Below are 18,997 nucleotides of genomic sequence, written 5' to 3'. Positions count from 1 at the left end.
GGGATTGTGGACTGGGTACTTTACAACAATGTATGCACCAATGTTCTCGACATTTTGGTAGAAAGCATTCTTTGTTCTAAAGCTGATTACAGTTCTTCCTGTAAGTGCAGCAAAGCTAAAGCATAAAACTACATCCTGCTTCTGTAGGCAAGATTTAAATCAAGATATGTAACTAGTTGGGCTTGTAAAAATTTTCTACTCTAAGCTACTGCCACAGGCAAGCTCTGGTCAATGCTTTACTTCCTTGTATGGACTATTGGGATTTTCTACTCTAAGCAGTTACCAAAAGCAAGTTTAAAGTTCCTCTTTATGTTCAACTCTCTATACACAATACTGAGGTCCCATACATAACACTAGGCCCCTATCACAAAGCTATACTATAAAGTCACTGTAATTAAAACAGTCTGGTACTGGCATAATGTTGGGCAGATAAAATATATTATGCTCACTTTGTTAAAGATGGCGCTGCCCACTTGGAAGCCCGTCGCCCAGGTTGTCGGGAGCCGATCAACAACTGCTGGCTGACAAGGTCACAGCAGGAGAAGACCCACAACTGCTGGCTGACAAGGTCACAGCAGGAGAAGACCCACAACTGCTGGCTGACAAGGTCACAGCAGAAGAAGATCAAAAACTGCTGATTGACAAAGTCACAGCAGAGAAGACCAATGGCTGCGGGTTGACGAAGTCACCCAAAGGAGAGACACAACGATACTTCCCCCTTTGACTTTTTGAATTAATCTGGCCTTATATCCCCCCTTTTCTGGGTGTATGCTATTATTTATGGCACAGGGATAATAGTACCGTGCTTTCCCTGTAGATTTGTAGTGATTTCTTTGGAAATGAGACAGAGGGTGTGAGTTCCACAGAAAAGCCTGTGAGCCCCTTGAACTGGGCTCATAGACATAAGAGGCTGGCTATGATATCCCTCGTAAAGGGTTAAGTCTGTAGGAGAATTCCTTCTTAATCATGTTAGAAAGAATAGATTGTGACTTGTGAATGGGTAGGAGGCAGTGGCTGTGCACAGAGCACCTTTCAGCCTTCACTTAATTCAACATTTTTCCTCCCTAGCCTTTTCATGTGATAGAGTAGAGAAACATTCCTTTCTTCTTGCTTATTTGATCTGCAGATAGTGGTACACTCTGAGAAGAATAGAGTCAGAACTTAACTAGTGTTTAAATATAATAAATAAGTAATATTTGACTAGACAATAGTATCTTAGGTAAGGTATAGTAGAATGGCCCATTGTGTGGCCTAGGATGAGAGTGCAGTCGGCAAGAAAATAATGTTTTACTAAGAGAATTGTCTTTTGACTAAAGGCAGTTACTGGGCTTTCTCAGTGAGATGTTCGCATGAGTAAATACTTCCCAAGATTTTTTGATAATGAAAGGAATGTAGGGGAATCCATAGAAGTAATAACAGTTCATGTCTTCTGAAATTATGTTGCTACTAGGCTATCTTGCAAGTGCACTCTATATATCTTTGGGTGAAAGCTACTCTTAATGTTATGTCAATTTCTTTATAGGCAAGCCTTTTAGAATCTTGTGAGAAAAAGTAGGACACTGCATAAACTCAAAGCCATTTACCTAAGCAAGCGGTGGTCCATTGTTAGTCCTTAATGATTTCGTCTGCTAATCTCTCTCTGCCCCTTAACTCACAACAGCAGTAAAGTTAGTTAACTATTAGTACTAATACTTTAAAAGCTTTTACCAATGTTGTTATCGCTATTCAAGTTATTTTGTACTTTGAATGATTTGCTACCTGGTTTGTGATTTATAGATATAAATTAACTGTTATCCGGAAACATGTAAACATAGTGAAACAGAAGCAATGATTAACACCATGTAATTGTAACTCAGTATGTGTGTATAAAAAGGGAGCTATACTAGCATTTAGCAGAGATGCCTGGCAGTAAATGCTAACCAGAGAATAAAGAGAAAGAAAAGAATTTGGCTCTCTCACTCGATTTCGCCGATGCCATCTCCTCCTGTGGGACCCCTGGATCCCCCCCGGGGCTGGACCCCGGCACCAGGTGATATTAATGTGTGTTGGGGGGGGGGGGTTGTGGGCTGGCAAGATGCTTGTAGCCTGGGGCTTGGTTTTAGGACTAAGCCTTTCCCACCCTTTTTGATGTGGGGTGCTGCAATCCCATCATGCCCCAGATAAGTGACTTTGTATTAGAGTCTTCCCTATTTTGTATATTGGATTAAAGGTTTTGGTTTCTACACTATAAAGTAGGGCAGACCGGGAGCTTGCTCTCTCTTGGTTCCTGAGATTAGCATTAGAGAGCAGAGCAGAGAAAGGCCACGTGGAGGAGGCCAGGAGAAGCAGCCAAGATGGTGGAGTGCTGAGTGAGAAGCCAGTTTGTGCAGAGTTTGTGCAGGGAGAAGGAAGGAGATGGGGAACAGAGGTGAATAAGTCTGGTGAGCTAGAAACCTTTGATTCTAGGAAACTCGGTTAAGTCAGTAGCTTTGTGAGCGCTGAATGAGTGGGTTTTGGAGCCCAGTGTGTGTTTTTACTTGCCCACCGGATGCAAGCTAGGATTAAAGATGATGGCCTATCAGTTTTGGGCTCCGTTGTTTCTTTACCAACTGTCCGAATCCAATGTGAACCTGCATGTGAATGGCCGCGATGGTGGCTCCTGGCCTTACACAGAAGAACAGGCATACAGATCAATGAAATAGAGCAGAGAACCCAGAAATAAACCTGCACCTTTATGGACAATTGATGTTTGACAAAGGAGCAATCTTATACAATGGAGTAAAGATAGTTTCTTAAATAAATAGTGTTGGGACAGGTACTTGCAAAAAAGAAATGGAAGTAGACCACCAACTAACACTATACATAAGAATAAACTCAAAATGGATAAAAGACTTAAATGTAAGTCATGAAACCATAAAAATCCTGGAAGACAACATAGGCAGTAGACTCTTAGACATCTCTTGCAGCAATATTTTTGCCAATAGATCTCCTCGGGCAAGTGAAACAAAGGAAAAAAATAAACAAATGAGACTACATTAAACTAAAAAGGTTTTACACAGTAAAAATACCATCAACAAAATAAAAGGACAATCCACACAATAGAAAAACATATTCTCTGATATAATTGATAAGGGCTTAATAACTAAAATTTATAAAGAACTTATAGAACTCAACACTAGGAAGACAAACAATCCAATTAAAACTGGACAAAGAAGCTGAATAGACACTTCCCCAAAGAGGACATACAGATGGCCAATAGGCATATGAAAAAATGCTCAACATCACTAATCATCAGAGAAATGCAAATTAAAACCACAATGAGATATCACCTCACACCAGTCAGAATGGCGCTTATCAACAAAACAACACAGAATAAGTGCTGGCAAGGATGTGGAGAAAAGGGAACCCTCCTGCACTGCTGGTGGGAATGCAGACTGGTGCAGCCACTGTGGAAAACAGTATGGTGTTTTAAAAACAAAACAGAATCTAATAATTTAACCCTTAATTTTTTTTTAATTAGAGCATACATGATTGATTAGGAATCAGTTTTGATAAAGCAGTTTTGATTTCTATTGATTCTAAAGCAATAGAAATTGGCCATCTACAATAGTTTCAGGAGACTGAGAAGCATGGATTCTTAAAATAAATGGCATCTTAGATTTCAATAGTAAACTACTCAATGCTTATAAGTATAAGGAAGAGAAAAATATAAAATGTAAAACACTGAACAACAGCATTAATCCACGGAGTTCACCAGTTTCCTAGATAACCTGGTATTTTAGGGAAAACTAACATAGGACTCAACCTCCCAGGAAGTTTCCAGGAATCAAACAAATAACTAAAGCAAAGGAGTATTCTAGGATGACAAACCATCAAGCATCTATTCACAGAGAAATTTTGCCCAGGATTTTAGACAGGAAATTGAAATGAGCCATTTTGGCCTAGATGTTTGTTCTGGCCTATTACTCAGATACTTCGCAGGAATTAGTGTCAGCTACAGGGAATGCTTCCCTGTAACAGAAGTAAAAATGCTTCTTAACAGAAGTAAAAATGCTGGGACCTAAATCACTGATTTTCAAAATACTTTTACCACAACCCAGAGTAAGACATTTTACTAGTCATCCAGTTCTTATATGCACGCTGCTGAAACAAGCCTCACAAAATAATGCCGACTCTTACTGTTGTAAAGTAACTAAATCCACAATTCTGCGGGTGTTCATCGAGGCACGTAAGTTTTTGAAAAGTTTTATTAAAGGAGGAAATTTATTAAATATGCTGGCCGCATGTGGCTGACACAGGGCAACAGACCCAAACTGTGCAGCCCCCAAGAACAGTTCAGGGGCTGTTTATATAGTCCTAATTATACATGGGAGGGGAGAAAACTTGACGTCAGGGCATAAGTTTATACCTTTTGTTTAGAGATACATACATTAACCACATGCTTTCAGGAGGGGAGGGGTAGTTTCCATAGAGACAAATGCCTGTAAGTGGCTCATCAGTATAAGAAAAGATTTTAATTTAATCTTTTTCTTCCTGAACCTGGCTAGCTATTCACCTTCCTCTTCTGCATTTACAACACAATGCCATCGGCCATCTTAGTCTTGATGCTAATCACACAAGCATAGAAATCACACAAAATCTCTCTGCATGCCTAGCCCAAATTAATAAAATGTTCTTTAAACTTCCTAAAGTATTAATATTAATTCTGTAGCTTTTGGCACTTTACAACATTACCACAAGTGATGTTTTGATACTTTCTATTCTCTCTTATTCTTTCTTATTGTATTTCATATAAATAATGCTAGTTTGACCCATTCACAGGTTGAGACTTGCAAACTGAAAACACCTGCCTCAATAGGAATAAAATAGTGGAATACAGAATTGCTTTATAAGGGCCAACCTGGAACTCTGGGCTTGCTTGGTCAAGGTATATATGGGAGTTGATGCTTCCTGCCTCCCCCCTCTTTCTCTCTCTCTTTCTCCCCTCTCTAAAATAAATTAAAAAAATATTTAAAAAAAAGAATTGGTTTGGGCTGACCTGTGGTGGCGCAGTGGATAAAGCAACCTGGAACGCGGAGGTCACCGGTTCAAAACCCTGGGCTTACCCAGTGAAGGCACATATGGAAGTTGATTTTTCCTGCTCCTCCCTCCTTGTGTCTCCCTTCTCTCTCTCTCTCTCTCTCTCTCTCTCTCTATCTCTCTCTCTCTCTCTCTCCTCTCAAATGAATAAAATCTTTTAAAAAAAAAAGAATTGCTTTATATTTTATGATCATATATGTATGTACGTACACTGAACACACACAAAGCAAAAAAACACTTTAAACCTACGGCTTTCTCAGCAAAGTATAACCCATCTAAGAAAAAGCATGCCCTAGTATTAGAAAAGTATTATAAAATTCTACAGTAGATAGATTTTTTTCTCTTTAATTTTTTAGAATTTAGTGATTTTAGTGAGAGAGGAAGGTAGAGAGAGAGGGAGAGAAAAGAACACAGATCTAGTCCTGTATGTGCTCTGACTGGGGATCGAACTGGCAACTTCTGAGCTTTGGAATGATGCTCCAACCAATCAAGCTATCCATATCCAGCCAGGGCAGATTTTGTTTTTTTTTTCAGAAACAGAGAGAGAGAGTCAGAGAGAGAGATAGACAGGGACAGACAGACAGGAACGAAGAGATGAGAAGCATCAATCAATAGTTTTTCATTGCGCATTGCGACACCTTAGTTGTTCATTGATTGCTTTGTCATATGTGCCTTGACCGCAGGGCTACAGCAGACCGAGTAACCTCTCGCTTGAGCCAGCGACCTTGGGTCCAAGCTGGTGAGCTTTTGCTCAAACCAGATGAGCCCTCGCTCAAGCTGGTGACCTCAGGGTCTCAAACCTGGGTCCTCTGCATCCCAATCCAACACTCTATCCATTGCGCCACTGCCTGGTCAGGCAGATATTTTTTTCTTTGATACAACTTTCATTCAATAGCTTCTGAGCCCTGGCCGGTTGGCTCAGCGGTAGAGCGTCGGCCTAGCGTGCGGAGGACCCGGGTTCGATTCCCGGCCAGGGCACACAGGAGAAGCACCCATTTGCTTCTCCACCCCTCCGCCGCGCTTTCCTCTCTGTCTCTCTCTTCCCCTCCCGCAGCCAAGGCTCCATTGGAGCAAAAGATGGCCCGGGCGCTGGGAATGGCTCCTTGGCCTCTGCCCCAGGCGCTAGAGTGGCTCTGGTCGCAACATGGCGACGCCCAGGATGGGCAGAGCATCGCCCCCTGGTGGGCAGAGCGTCGCCCCTGGTGGGCGTGCCGGGTGGATCCTGGTCGGGCGCATGCGGGAGTCTGTCTGACTGTCTCTCCCTGTTTCCAGCTTCAGAAAAATGAAAAAAAAAAAAAAAAACAATAGCTTCTGAAAGCTCTCATGTTCTCCAGTAAATTCAGATCAGTAAACTCATCATTAAATCAATGCCACCCCAAAATTATTTGGATCAATTATTGAATTAGTTCACCTATCCCAATTTTGAAGGGATTACAGAATTTAAAAAATCATCCCACATATAAATCAAGCAACTAGTGCTTACCCTTTCGAGTTGAATCTTTTCCCTCCTGAGGACATTGTGACAAACCCAACAAGAACAGTCATGTGACAACATCTGAGGATGGATCTGTCAGTCCAACAGGTGTACAAAGTGTTAGATAAGTTTCACAGAGGTTTGAGAATGGTGAATCTTAATGCCATTTTGTAAGAGACAGGGCAGGGCTCTAGTGCATTGGATACAGATTCAGCTTGCACTGGGGGTTTCTGATCAGTCTCCTGGCAGCTCAGAAACATTTGCAGCAGCAATTGGCAGTGCCAGAGAGACTTGGTTTTGACAGCGATGAGCCCAGCACAACAGAAGTGGGGCTGGAATCCCTCCTCTCCAAGGCCCTCTTGGCACCTGATTGAGAGGGAGACCAGAGGCTGTAGGGACGCCCTCCTATGTCATATAATATGATCAGTGCATGTAGATCCCAAGGGACAGTGGGATTGATACTGCAACCCACCACCACTACCAGAAAAAAATCCTCAAGACAAACCCATGAAGAGTATCAGAGTTTCCTGTTTTACTTCTTTTCACCTGTGAGTAATAAGCACAGGGCCAGCCAAACTGAAATGGTCACTAAAGAAACTGAATGGCATCACCAGATAGTCTGTTCTCTTTTTAAAATCCAGTCTGTGTTACACGTAACTGGACTTTCTGAAAATGTAAACAGTAACATTATTGAGCATTCACTATGTGCCAGGTTCTATGCCTAATCACCTTACAGGTATTATCACATTTAATCTCCTCAGCTGTCTGAGAAAGTACATATATCTAACTTGTCAAAGATTATTCCAACGTCCTTGTACTTAACCCTGGTTGTCTGAGTTCAAAACCCATGGCTTTACAGTACTCTACCCTGTCCACTTGGTTCTATTTCTTTGTCGGTCAATGAGAACACTCTATGACCAACTTCACATGCAAGATTTCTGATGCCCTCTGTTGTGTTAAACTCAGTTAAGATAGTACCTTGAGAAAACACAAATAAATGGAAAGTTATTCCATGCTCATAGATTTGAACAATATTGTTACAATGTCTATATGCCCAAAGCAATCTGAAGATGAACTGCAATCTATATCAAAATTCCAATGACTTTTTTTTTAAACAGAAATAGAGCAAACAGCCCTAACATTTGTATGAAACCACAAAAGACTTTGAATAATATCCAAAGTAACATGAAGAAAAAGGACAAAGCTGGAGGCATCATGTGCCCTGATTTCAAACTATGTTACTAAGCTATACTAATCAAAACTGTATGGCATTGACATAAAAACAGACACATAGATCAATGAAACAGAATTAAGAGCTCAGAAATAAACCCATACATATATGGACAATTTATGAAAAGGAGACAATAATATACAAAGGAGAAAGAACAGTCTCCTTAATAAATCATTCGGAAAATGGAACAGCCACATGCAAAAGAGTGAAACTAGACCACTATCACACAACATACACAAAAATTAACTCAAAGTAAATTAAAGACTTGAATGTAAGACCTGAAAGCATAAAATTCCTAAAAAATAACATAGGCAGTAAGCTCCTAGAAATTTGTCTCAACAACGCTTTTGTGGGCCTAAAAGACTGAAACGTCAGGTTTTTTAATATCGAGGAAAGAACAAAATTGGAGGTATCATGGTACCTGATATCAAACTATACCGCAAGGCCATCGTAATCAAAATAGCATGGAACTGGCATAAAAACAGACACATAGATCAATGGAACAGAATAGAGAACCCAGACATAAACCCACATCTACGTGATCAATTACTCTGTAACAACGGAGGCAAAAGTATACAATGGAGTAAAGACAGTCTCTTTAATAAAGGGTGTTGGGACAACTGAACAGAACAATGCAAAAATAAATAAATAAATAAAACTAGACCACTCTCTTATACCATATACCAGACTAAACTCAAAATGGGTTAAAAGATTTTAATATAAGACCTGAAACCATAAAACCCCTAGCAGTAAACTCTTTGACATTGCTCTTAGTAACATTTTTTTTTTAATTTTTTTTTTTTTTTTTTTTTTTTTTTTTTTACAGAGACAGAGAGTGAGTCAGAGAGAGGGATAGTCAGGGACAGACAGACAGGAACGGAGAGAGATGAGAAGCATCAATCATTAGCTTTTCATTCTGCGTTGCAACACCTTAGTTGTTCATTGATTGCTTTCTCATATGTGCCTTGACCGCGGGCCTTCAGCAGACTGAGTAACCCCTTGCTGGAGCCAGCGACCTTGGGTTCAAGCTGGTGGGCCTTTGCTCAAACCAGATGAGCCCGCGCTCAAGTGGCGACCTCGGGGTCTTGAACCTGGGTCCTCTGCATCCCAGTCTGACGCTCTATCCACTGCACCACCTCCCGGTCAGGCGCTCTTAGTAATATTTTAAAAAATATTTTATTTATTCATTTTTAGAGAGAGAGAGAGAAGCATCAACTGCCATATGCGTCTTGACCAGGCAAGCCCAGGGTTTTGAACCAGTGACCTCAGTTTTCCAAGTCGATGCCCTATCCACTGAGCCACCACAGGTCAGGCAGTAATATATATATATATTTTTTATATGTCTCCTTGGGAAAGGGAAACAAAAGGAACAACAAATAGAACTACATCAAACTAAAAGGTTTTTGCACAACAAAGGAAACCATCAACAAAATGAAAAGACCTATTGAATAGAAGATATTCTACAATGATACATCCCATAAGGGGTCAATGTCCAAACTATATATGGAACTCATTATACAATTAATTAATTTATTTATTTACAGAGACAGAGAGAGAGAGAGAGGGATAGATAGGGACAGACAGACAGGAACAGAGAGATGAGAAGCATCAATCATTAGTTTTTTATTGTGACACCTTAGCTGTTCATTGATTGCTTTCTCATATGTGCCTTGACCGTGGGGCTACAGCAGACCGAGTAACCCCTTGCTTGAGCCAGCGACCTTGGGTCCAAACTGGTGAGCTTTGCTCAAACCAGATGAGACCGTGCTCAAGCTGGCGACCTCAGGGTTTTGAACCTGGATCCTCCACATCCCAGTCCGATGCTCTATCCACTGCGCCACTGCCCGGTCAGGCTCATCATACAATTTAACAACAACAACAACAACAACAAGAACAGCAAAACAATCTGATTAAAAAATGGGCAGAGGACCTGAAGAGACACTTCTCCAGAGAGAATATACAGGTGGCCAATAGACATATGAAAAGATACTCAATGTCACTAATCATCAGAGAAATGCAAATGAGATATTACTCACAACTGTCAGAATGGCTATTATCAATTAACAAACAGAAGTTAGCAAGGATGTGGAGAAAAGGGACCGGTCATGCACTGCCGGCGCAAATTCATATTGGTGCAGTCACTGTGGAAAACAGCATCGAGGTTCTTCACAAAATTAAAAATTGAACTACCTTATGACCCAGCAATTCCACTTCTGAGAATATATTCTAAGAAACTCAAATCCAAAACACTAATTGAAAAAGTTCTATGTCCCTATCTTCCCCAAACCATTATTTACAATAGCCAAGATTTGGAAACAACCTAGGTGTCCATCAAAAAAGAAATGTATAAAGAAGTAGTGGTACATATATACAATGGAATATTACTTGATCATAAAAAAGAATTAAATCTTGCCATTTGCTACAACATGGATAGAGAGGGTTAAATAAGTCAGAGGAAGACAAAAACCATATGATTTCACTTATATGTGGAATCTAAAAAACAAAATAAATGAACAAAAGAAATATAAACAAACTCAGACACAGAGAACAAATTGATGGTTGTCAGATGGGAGGTGGCTTGGAGACTGGGAGGAAAAGGTGAAGGGATTGAGAAGTACAAATTGTTAATTATAAAATAGTCACAGGGATGCAGGGATCCCCAAACTTTTTACACAGAGGGCCAGTTCACTGTCCCTCAGACCGTTGGAGGGCCGCCACATACAGTGCTCCTCTCACTGACCACCAATGAAAGAAGGTGGCCCTTCAGGAAGTGCGGTGGGGGGCCGGATAAATTGCCTCAGGGGGCCGCATGCAGCCCGCGGGCCATAGTTTGGGGACGCCTGGTAGGGAATATAGTCAATAATATTGTAATAACTATGCATGATGCCAGGTGGGGTCACTTTGTAACTATGTAGATGTCTAATTACCATGTTGTAGACCTGATACTTAACGTCATGTTGTATGTCAACTGTAATTGAAAAAAAAGTTAGGCTTTTAATAGTCTGATGGATGCCTACTTTGATTTTGATGTGCCACTGCTCAAAACAGTCTGAATTTCCTTACTTGCCCAGGTCCCCCGCAGATCATGCAGATTCAGCTGGAGATTTCAGTGGGCCCCTAACAGCTGCCATCTTGCTTTCTTCAGATGAAGGGCACCTGTTATATTTCCTTGTTGAAATAACCCTAATCCAACCAGGTTTGCTCTTTCTGGCCGCCTGTGCGCAGTTCCTGAGACCCGTCAGGCCCTTGGAGACGAAGTCGGTCTCAAACCCAAATGTTGCGGCCCACTAAGTCTCACCACGAAAAACTCGGGGTCTCTCACCTCAACTTTCCACCCGAAAGGATTGGGACAAACAAGCCGAAAGAGCGCAGAACGCACCAGCGGAGCTCAGTCCCGAGCAGCTCACCTGACCCGGGCAGCGGGCCCGCGGGGCCTCCCGGGCTCCCTCACCTGGTCCACGAGCAGCCCGGGGATCCTCAGCAGCTGTTATGGGTACCGCTTGTCGCCGAAACACCCAATGACAACACTAAAACAATGTACTAACAAGTTGGGTGTCCCTTACCCAGAAGAAACTAGCCGTGGACGGGGACAGAGAGAGCCTAGCAGGCACCCCACCGGAGTCCAGGAGAGCGCACCCCGAGGCTGCGGGCTAGAGAGGCGAGGCTGGCAGAGGGGCGGGGCCTGAGGGGCGGGCCCGGCGGAGGGGCGGGGCCTGAGGGCGGGCCCGGCGGAGGGGCGGGGCCTGGGGCGGAGCCGGCGGGTCTCCTCAGATTCAGCGGGAGATTCCCGCTCCTCTTCGCCAGGGGGGTGAACTCGCCTCAGCTGAGCTGGAGGCAAGTGCTGCACACACAGTAGGTTTACGACAGGTGTTCCCTATAGTTCCAGACTGACTTCGTGCAGGTGTAGATTTGTGACGTGAACTCCCATTTTGTGGGCCCTGATACATGAATTACCTTTTTGGGGGCTAATTGGTATAAACAAGCCTTAGATTATCCTTCCTAAATTGTCCCAAAGCGGGGGACTATCCGATCTCCTCCCTTTGTCGAGATGAAAGCATGTATCTGCTGAACTTGATCATACATACATCCTGCGGGAGAACTAGCCTAAGCAGTTGGTGCTCAGTTCTGGCGGCTGATTGTGCTCACTTCTGAGACATTGAACACTTTTTTTTTGAAGAGGCAGGGAGACAGAGAGACAGACTTCCGCATCCACCCAGCGGGGATCCACCCAGCAAGCCCACTAGGGGGCGATGCTCTGCCCATCTGGGGCATTGCTCCGTTGCAACTGGAGCCATTCTAGCTCCTGATGTGGAGGCCATGGAGCCATCCTCAGCTCCGGGGCCAACTTTGTTCCAGTGGAGCCTTGGCTGGGGGAGGGGAAGAGAGAGACAGAGAGGAAGGAGAGGGGGAGGGGTGGAGAAGCAGATGGGCGCTTCTCCTGTGTGCCCTGGCCGGGAATCGAACCCAGGACTTCCACATGCCGGGCGGACCCTCTACCACTGAGCAACTGGCCAGGGCCTCAAACACTTTTTTATATGTTTAGGTTTCACTAGATTCTTTGTAACCTCGTGAGGCCCCAGTCTCGCTCTCAGAGATGCTAATTTAACTGGTTGCTGTGGAACCTTCGAGCAGCAGAGCAGCAGTTTTTCATTCGTTTTTTGTTTGTTTTGTTTGTTTTAAGCTCCAGAAGCAATTCTGCTGTTTACGACTCATTGGTATTAAGGTGACCAATCCTTCTCCTGTAGGGAGGACAGTCCTTCTTTTGTAAGTTCTGTCTCCCTCTAAAAGTGTCCTCCTACATGTCCTCTTTTTTTTTTTTTTTTTTTTACAGAGACAGAGAGTCAGAGAGAGGGATAGATAGGGACAGATAGATGGGAACGGAGAGAGATGAGAAGTATCAATCATCAGTTTTTCGTTGTGACATCTTAGTTGTTCATTGATTGCTTTCTCATATGTGCCTTGACCATGGACGGGCCTTCAGCAGACCTAGAACTCCTTGCTCAAGCCAGTGACCTTGGGTCCAAGCTGGTGAACTTTTGTTCAAACCAGATGAGCCTGCACTCAAGCTGGCGACCTCAGGGTCTTGAACCTGGGTCCTCCACATCCCAGTCCGACGCTCTATCCACTGCACCACCGCCTGGTCAGGCCATGTCCTCCTTTTTGATATTGGAAGACTAATCTATAAATGTCCATATTTGATCCATGCAGAGTCGATCCATTGCGTATGATGTGACATATTTGTATCTAAATGAGTACTTTTTTCTTAAAATTATTATTAAGAATTAATAGGCATGTAAGCATAATTACAATATAAAATACTACAAATGGTTTTTTTAAATATTTTATTTATTGATTTTTAGAGAGAGGGGAAAGAGAGAGAGAAAGAGGAGGAGCAGGAAGCATCAACTCCCATATGTGCCTTGACCAGGCAAGCCCAGGGTTTCGAACCAGCAACCTCAGTGTTCCAGGTCCATGCTTTATCCCACTGCGCCACCACAGGTCAGGCTACAAGTGTTTTTATTATACATTTATCATATAGTGTATTATTGTTGCAATGAATTAAATGTTTCTTTTATTCACAATATTGTTTTCTTCAATTTATTTTTGTCCTTTTCACTGTAAAAAAGTTGGTCACCTTATTGGTATACAGGTGGGGGATGGCAGTGGAATCAAGATACATGTTCAAAAGCTGCACGTTAAGTATTGAAATATAAAACAGCCTAATCAAACGAGATCATGTGTGTGCCCCTGCGTGTTGTGATGTGCTGTCAGTGCCCATGGAGGAGGATGACTAGAAAATGGCTTTCCTCCAGTGCAGGATTGTGTTTCTGGCCTTTGTAGGTTCAGAATCTCTTGGCCCTGTTAACAGGCACAATGATGCGGATCACCAGGCATGGGTGGGCGGGTTAGGCCTTGCCCACAGGTTTCTGGGTGAGCTGAGAATGAAACCCAGCCCTCCGGCTCTAACCAGACCCCGAAGTGGCCTCCACATGGAAACTCACAAAAACACCAGTGTATACTAGGAGCAGCCCGGACCCCAGGGCCTGGCACAACACTGCCCACCTCTCCTTCCAAATGTAGGGTGTGCACAGTAAGGGCAGAAAACAGGCTTAATTCCCTGGTTAAAAATGAGGGGAGAGATGATCTTCCCCTCCTTTTTGTCAGAATATTTACTTTAAATAACTTGAAAATGCAAGTATTTTCTCAGTCCCTTTGAAATGTACCATTTTAGAAGCTAAATAAGTCTGTGCCGGCTTTATGATGTAGGAATGTCTTTCTGAGAGCCCTGGGAGCCATCTCTTCGAAATAGTGCCATCGGGAGGTAGCACCCCCTCCCCAGTGTCTGTGGGAGGTAGGAGGCTAAGTTCAGGTTGTAAAGGGCACCTCCTGTCATAAAGATGGGAGTTTGTTTCCCGCACCCTTCTGGATAAAGTCGATTAGCTAACATCGGTGGTCACCAGGTAAAGTTAGGAGGAACTGCATGTGCCTAACGGTGCTGTCAAGTTCTTTTAGTTAACTAGTTATTATAATATTATACATATTATCTTGAGAACACAGACATGATGGGCGCATCTGCTTGGCTGTATGAAAGGTTGAGATTTGTCTTTGCAATCAATCTCTTAGCCAATTGCCTGTGATAAGCGTCACATTCCAGTTTAACATTCAATCGAAAATCAGTGTTTCATTTCCCTGCTACCTTTGTGGAGAGGATTTCTGGGCTGAGAGATTCAGGTTTTTTAAAAAATTATATTTCCTCAGCAACTCCTCCCTTTATTCTAGTTACTGTCTTTTTTTTTTTTTTAGTTACTGTTTTTTTTATTCACACCTTCCCGATCTACGGGGAGAAGGATTTAAGGTACACAGGTTATATAGGGGTTTTTATTATAAACCTCCTCCCCTCCACCCAGCTTCCAACACAGAAGTTAGAGTGATTTGAAACAATTATGTTAGAAAAAGTTGAGGTAAATTGAGTAATTGCATACCAGTGTGTCATTTTGAATAAGAAACTGCTGTATTTTTTGCTTCATAAGACACATTTTTTTCCCCAAAAGTGGAGGGGAAAATGCCTGTGCGTCTTATGGAGCGAATGTTCTTTTTTTCTTAGCTGCTGTGGGTTCCCAGACAACTAGAAGAGTATTTGAACATTAAAGTCTCTCCTCATTTGTTAATAACTGTGCTAATAGTTGTTAATACTGCTGTTGAATTTACATTGTTAAAATATTATTGTGGTATAGTTTATTAAATATTTTAACACACCATTTGGTTCAGAATATTTTCTTCTTATTTTCCTCCTTAAAACCCTAGGTGTGTCTTATGGTCAGGTGCGTCTTACGGAGCGAAAAATACGGTAATGATTCCCAATTCTTTAACTGAAAAAAAGGCAAAAAGGAAGAGAGAGTTGTTTGGTTTTTAATTTTGTATACATATATTTTTGACAGAAATTAATTTTTTACAATCTAATCTGTTCATCTTTCTTTATGTAATCTTCATTTTCATTTTAAGAAATTTATCGCAGGAATATATTTACATGGTTTTTTTTAAAGGCCAAATAATTCTACATAGTTTATAATGAAAAACAGCAGGGCCTTGCCTTAACCACTGGTATCTCAGTATCAGGACTTCATCAAAGAAACAGAACACTAGGAATGACCTAGAATAGAGGAGCTATGACAGAGATTTGACCTGATACAACTGTGGGAGGCTGTCGAAGTCTGTGTAAGGCTCTGGCTTCTGTGTCTGGTGCTGGGCCTAGAACCAGCAGGGTAGGCAGTTTGGAAGAGAAGACAGACTAGAAATGGAGGAGAGCAAAGACAAACTTGAACCTGCATCAGTCTCCATACCTGCCAAGCCTCGACTGGCATGATGCAGGTGCCCTTCATCGCAGAGCTAAAGGTGTGCCTGGCCCGGGAGCTGATGAAGCTGGAAAAGGCTACACCTGAGCTCTTCCCTAGACTCACTAAGTGGATAAACTGCGTCCCTGAACGTATTTCCTCAGTATGTCATTTATCTCCTTTGCAAGAATTTGAGAACTACTATTTATTAAATGTTCTGTACACTTATGAACTAAAAATGGGCGTTCCCTTGCCCCAGTTGGGCAGTCTGCAATGCGTCTGGGTATGTAAGCTCATTGTAGAAAAGTTGGAAAATACTGAAAAGCATAAAGAAAAATTAATACAAATGCACTCTAACTTACTCAGGCATTCCTCTCTTGTCGTTCAGGCTCTTTGTTATTTCTCACTGGAGCCACCCTCTTGCCTTGTATTTTTGGAGCTGTATGAGATACACACTCCTACAAAAGTTCTGACTCACATATCTGGTATGAAGTAAAAAAACACAATTCCTAAAATATGCCCAGGCTGGCAAACAAAATCCACAAAATTCCCCTCCCTTCTCTGCTCCATGACAACATCATTCTGAGTATGTGTAATATATGTATTTATGTATACACACATACATATGCAAATTAATATATATATATATTTATTCCAGTGTCTTTATATTCAATTTATGACTGAAATGCAATTGTGATTCAATTTTCTCTATGGAATAGTTAGTCCTGGAATGTGTTTCACAGAGAAGAACCAGTTAATATGAATATAAAAGCTATTCATATTAGATTTGTGTAAGAGAACTAGTTGAAGATCATCTTAACATCTTGTTAAACAATCTTAAGACAATCTAATACTAATCTAGAATATAACTATTTAAAATTCTACTTAAGTTGGCTGTTTACAAGAGAACTTGAAGTTTAAGCCAAAGTTAATATGAACTAGTATTAAAGTACCGACCACCTGACCAGGCGGTGGCGCAGTGAACAGAGCGTCAAACTAGGACACAGAGGACCCAGGTTTGAAATCCTGAGGTCGCCAGCTTGAGCGAGGGCTCATCTGATTTGAGCAAGGCTCACCAGCTTGAGCCCAACATCGCTGGCTTGAGCAAGGGGTCACTCCGTCTGCTGTAGCCCCCCCGTCAAGACACATATGAGAAAGCAATCAATGAACAACTAAGGTGCCGCAACGAAGAATTGATGCTTCTCATCTCTCTCCCTGTCTGTCTGTCCCTGTCTGTTTCTGTCACAAAAATAAATAAATAAAAATAAAGCATCAACAGGCATCTTAATGAAAAGCATCTGACCTGAACTCTATGTGAAACATCTCCCATAAGCCAGGCCCGGGGTTAGGTTCTGTGGGGGTTACAAAGACGAGTAAATGAAAGCTACTTCTGCCATCCAAGACACACAGAAGTGGAAACTTAAATGCAGTAATAGAATAAAACAGAGATTGATTTCAAAGAGCCATGGGAATCTGAAAGGTCTCACGGATAGAATTTGAGGACCTTAAGTAAGCCACAAATTAAAATAAGGATATCGGAAACATTGGGACGGTATCTGTGTTGCTGAAAAAGGAACCATTCAGCAGGCTGAGGAGTAAGATATGTTATCCAGCTACAGAAACAGCAAGATGCCAGATGGTTCTTCAGATTCATTTGTGAGATTTTAAGCAATAAAAACTATGTATAGATTGGGGTGGGGAGAAAAGCCTTTGGTGAAGTTGAAGAAAACAGGATGAACATGAACTCAGAGCCAGGAAAATGAGGAGGGTGCCAGGGGAAACATTTCTGTTGTAGTAAGGAGGGGAGACAAGCTGGGAATATAGACTGGGAAAAGTATGAATCTACCCATAAGTAATAGGAACCATTGACTGAGGAAGAAAGTCAAAATTCAATCTCTATTTCCTTTTTCTTTTTTGTATTTTTCTAAAGTGAAAAGTGGGGAAGCAAACAGACTCCTGCATGCAATGGATAGGGATCCACCAGGCATGCCCACTAGGGGGCGATGCTCTGCCCATCTGGGGCATTGCTCTGTTGCAACAGGAGCCAATCTAGCGCCTGAGGCGGAGGCCATGAAGCCATCCTCAGCACCTGGGCCAATTTTGCTCCAATGGAGCCTTGGCTGCAGGAGGGGAAGAGAGAGGTAGAGAGAAAGGAGAGGGGGAAGGGTGGAGAAGCAGGTGAATGCTTCTCCTATGTGCCCTGGCTGGGAATCAAACCCAGGACTTCCACATGCTGAGCCGACGTTCTACCGCTGAGCCAACTGGCCAGGGCTCAATCTATTTTAAAAGATACTATACAAGTATCTATCAATTTACAAATGGTCAATATGTACAAATGGTCAAATGTACAATCTACAAACAAATGGTCAATATGTATGTATATTTTTAAATAGGTCCTCATTGTTTTTTAAAGATTTTATTTATTCATTTTTTAGAGAGGGGAGAGAGAAATAGAAGGCAGAGAGGAGCAGGAAGCATCAACTCCCATATGTGCCTTGACCAGGCAAGCCCAGGGTTTTGAACCAGTGACTTCAGCATTCCAGGTTGACGGTTTATCCACTGCGCCACCACAGGTCAGGCCTAAATATGTTCTCATTTTAATAAGCATCTTACATAAAATGTTTATTTTATCAGCCATTCTTTGACTTTCCTAAAATCTTTTACATATCCATGATGAACCTGTCACTCCAACTTATAAATACTACAACACTGCTGTTTTCTGTGTATATCATTTTTGGATAGAAGGCCCTATTTAATTGTTTAAATGAGATCATTCAAAAGTAAATATATTGTGAAAAATACATTTTAATACATTGTAAAAAATACATTGTGAAAAACATTGTATTAAAATGTACTTTTTAAATGTAAAAAATACATTTTAATACATTTAAAATACATTGAATATTAGCATTTAGTTATTTGCAATGATATTTACAATCAATTTTGCTATAATTTTTGTAAACAGAAAGTTAACTATATACAGAGAGCTCACTATGGACACCGAGCTATCTACACACAACCCACAACTGTGTAGAAAAGGGTAACAGTTAAAGGTACTACTGCTCAAAATCACCATGATTACATTAGATCTGACAAGCTCTCTGGTTAAGTCAGAAGAGGAGGTAAGTGTGTACGATCTCCAGTTCTTCCCATTTTCACAGTTACTCCCTGACTTAACTGACTTGCACTTGAAATAAGCCTGTACCTGAATTCTGGGAAGTTTCATTTACAACAGGCCTTCTAAGGCCAAGGCATTGGTTTAAGCATATTATTATGAGTTCATAGTAGGTGGTTTATTTTCTGAAGCTGGAAACGGGGAGAGACAGACGGACTCCCGCATGCGCCCGGGATCCACCGGCATGCCCACCAGGGGCGACGCTCTGTCCACCAGGGGGCAATGCT

At 41.9% G+C, this 18,997-nt stretch overlaps 1 protein-coding gene and 1 long non-coding RNA gene across 4 annotated transcripts in view; one reads left to right on the top strand and one right to left on the bottom strand.

Moving 5' to 3' along the window:
- LOC136384221 (uncharacterized) overlaps positions 1 to 11,424 on the bottom strand; it is a 33,937-nt gene extending 22,513 nt beyond the window's left edge. The window contains exon 1 of one of the 3 annotated variants that reach the window (XR_010747540.1): positions 11,327 to 11,424. This is a non-coding gene — a long non-coding RNA (uncharacterized lncRNA). Of the gene's footprint in view, positions 1 to 11,170 lie in introns of all 3 variants that reach the window. The other 2 variants (XR_010747541.1, XR_010747542.1) reach the window with 2 other exon arrangements.
- Positions 1 to 18,997, top strand: part of LOC136384220 (calaxin-like) — a 154,064-nt gene that overhangs the window by 103,749 nt on the left and 31,318 nt on the right. The gene's annotated exons all lie outside the window — the stretch shown is intronic.

Source organism: Saccopteryx leptura, chromosome 12 (genome assembly GCF_036850995.1).
Source record: "Saccopteryx leptura isolate mSacLep1 chromosome 12, mSacLep1_pri_phased_curated, whole genome shotgun sequence".
Lineage (NCBI taxonomy): Eukaryota > Metazoa > Chordata > Mammalia > Chiroptera > Emballonuridae > Saccopteryx > Saccopteryx leptura.
Note: the sequence above shows the minus strand (reverse complement) of the source record. Positions and strands in the feature narration are given on the sequence as shown.